This window comes from Brachycentrus maculatus, unplaced genomic scaffold (genome assembly GCF_059751285.1).
Source record: "Brachycentrus maculatus isolate JH-2025_06_01 unplaced genomic scaffold, ASM5975128v1 h1tg002426l, whole genome shotgun sequence".
Taxonomy (NCBI): domain Eukaryota; kingdom Metazoa; phylum Arthropoda; class Insecta; order Trichoptera; family Brachycentridae; genus Brachycentrus; species Brachycentrus maculatus.
The window spans coordinates 8300-11263 of NW_028282909.1; the positions used below are offsets into that span (position 1 = coordinate 8300).

Below are 2964 nucleotides of genomic sequence, written 5' to 3' on the forward strand. Positions count from 1 at the left end.
ATATGTGTTGAGATGTCAAAATGTACAATGTCAATGTTCTATTTTTTAGCTTTTTTATTATTTATTATTATTGCATGGCATCAATTGACCATACACAAATCAAATCTGAAGACCACAAACAATAACAATGAAATCAGTACACTTCTTTGTCTATGTAAAATACTGCATTCAAAATTCGAAAATATTGTTGCAAAAATTCAATGACACTGTAAAAATTTCGAAGTGTCATTTATCGTGTTCATGTTTTCTGTTTTAAGATTTTAAAATGTGACTATTTTTCGTACTAATTATTAAGATATGTCCAATTCGTCATGTTTTAAAAATACGTGCTTCATATAATTTATTCTCACCTCATAATACATCAGTGAAATTAAAATGTCGTGTTTAATTTCATCTTTTCCGTTTTAAGATTATAAGAATTAGACTGCTTTTCGTATCAATCACCGAGATATGTCCAATTTGTAATGATTTTATAAATATATATTCAATTTAATTTATTCTGATCTAACTATTTATTTTTCTCATCAATAATACATCAGTGAAATATAAAAATAAAATAATCATAATAATACTAAAAGTGTTGTTTAATTTCATATTTTCTGTTAAAACAGTAAAGATTATAAGAATTTGACTCTTTCGTATTATTTATTAAGAAATATGTTTAATTTGTGATGTTTTTGAAAATATGTGTGTAATATAATTTATTCTAATCTAACTATTTATTTATTCTTATCAATAATACATAAGTGAAATATAAAAACAAAATAAAAATACTAAGAAATGTCGAGTGTTAAGTGGTATAGGAAATTAAGGATTACTCCATTAAAAAGTAATAACACTCCCGAAATTCTATATTTCACACCAGAAAAAAAGAAAAAATCAATTTCTTTGCAAAAGGCTTTGGAGAGATCGTGTCAAAGGTTATCAGCGGAATGGTGAGATTTAATTTATTCTAACATTATGTTAGTAAATAATAAAGTTTTACAACATTTTGAGTGTGTCCAAATACTTGTTCACAAATCAGGATTATCTCCGATTAGGAGTTTTTTATAATTTTTTTTTAAATCTCAACATAGATAAAGAAGAATATGGAAGTCTGGGCATTTACAGAGCTTACGACCGTCATAGGCTGATTTAAGTGATCACTTTACACACGTGTAACATTCACCAATTCCACCCATTATTGACAACCACACTACTCAAATTCTTGGAAGTTCTATATATATATGAACTAATTTAGAAACCTTGTTCTTGAATCACTAGAACTTCACTTTTTCTCATGTGTGTGATTGTAATCCAAGATTCGGACCTCACACACTAATATAAGAGTTTCTGCTTAATACAAAGCTTCTTTACATCTCACCAATAGATGTCTCTAGTGAAGTTCTAGTGATTCAAGAACAAGGTTTCTAAATTAGTTCATATATATAGAACTTCCGAGAACTTGAGTAGTGTGGTTGTCAATAATGGGTAGAATTGGTGAATGTTACACATGTGTAAAGTGATCACTAAAACCAGCCTATGACAGTCGTCAGCCCCGTAAATGGCCAGACTTCCATATTCTACTTCATCTTTGATGAGATGTCAAAAAATAATGTAAAATATTTCATTGACTGTTTATTAGTTTCAGGAAAAGAGAGGATATGAAGCGTCGCTACCGCTTCTACCAGAGATCACCTTCAACGCCGCTCTACAAAAGATGCCAAATCATCAAAAGGAAGTTGAACTTCAGCGATGATGAGGACCTCAATTCTCAGAACGCGGACAGCATCAAAAAGGACTCAAAGTTCACCCAAACCATACGCCCTGTCAAAATTCCAACCATACTTTTGACGAGTCCAAAATGCAACGCTTCTCGAGAATTTGAAGTAAAGAAACGTCATATGAAAGATGCTGCTCGTGTATACAGGTCGCCAAAGATGATCTCACTCAAAAATGCTGCTGCTTCACCGAGATATTGCAAATTCGCTACTCCGAGTACTGTGGATATTTTTAAAAATTTATCACCCCTTACGAACCATAGGGTTTTGGGAAGGGGGCGATTCGGCTGTGTTATAGAATCAACGTATAAAGGTAAATTACTCTGTCTCCAATGGTACTACAGCCGAAAAAGACTTGGTACGATCATATCAATCAGAACCTAAAATCTGGTGGTGTCAAAAGTCTGTGTAATCAGAGGGCATTCATCCATACTAGATGTATGGATGTGAAGGAAGCGAAGAGTGTATGTCAGGACAGAAGAGTGTGGTGTTCCTTCTTCTCTGCCTACCCCTGCGGAGAAACGGCGTGGTGGTAGTATTAGTAGTAGTAGTAGTAGTAGTAGTAGTAATTATATTAACTCTCAAATTAGTTATATTTGGGGTTCGATAATGATACTGAGTGCATCAAAATGATTGAGTGCCTAAAAAAATCTAACTACCGCACTATCTAATTATGGGTAGAATGGTGAATGTCTTCTCTTCTTCTTTCCATGTTCGCTCCCTAGGTGGAGCATATGGCCAACACGAGACGTCTCCAAGTCACTCTGTCACGCGCCATCTCCTTGGCTTCCTCCCAGGTCAATCCGGCGTCTCGAAGTTCAGCGGAACTTCGAGACGCCGGATTGACCTGGGAGGAAGCCAAGGAGATGGCGCGTGACAGAGTGACTTGGAGACGTCTCGTGTTGGCCATATGCTCCACCTAGGGAGCGAACATGGAAAGAAGAAGAGAAGACATTCACCATTCTACCCATAATTAGATAGTGCGGTAGTTAGATTTGAGTATAGTCGGTGAATGGTCGTCAGCGGCCTTCTGGAGCGCCGGAATCCTAGGGGTTGGAAGAAGAGACATGAGGGGTTGATGCACTCAGGTAGCATTCTGAGGACATGTCCCAACCATGTCTACCTTCTCCTCTTTAGGACAGGGGCTGTTGAGTTCTTCTCCTCACATCGTCATACCTAACGAAGTCATACCACTTTATACTCA

The 2964-nt window shown here is 35.7% G+C and overlaps 1 long non-coding RNA gene across 1 annotated transcript; it reads left to right on the forward strand.

The window, feature by feature from the left end:
- The first annotated feature begins 210 nt into the window (after window positions 1-210).
- LOC148298173 (uncharacterized) lies at window positions 211-2388 on the forward strand. Its single transcript, XR_015839216.1, has 3 exons — window positions 211-267; window positions 748-935; window positions 1625-2388. It is a non-coding gene; the product is annotated as an uncharacterized LOC148298173 (long non-coding RNA).
- Window positions 2389-2964: the final 576 nt, after the last annotated feature.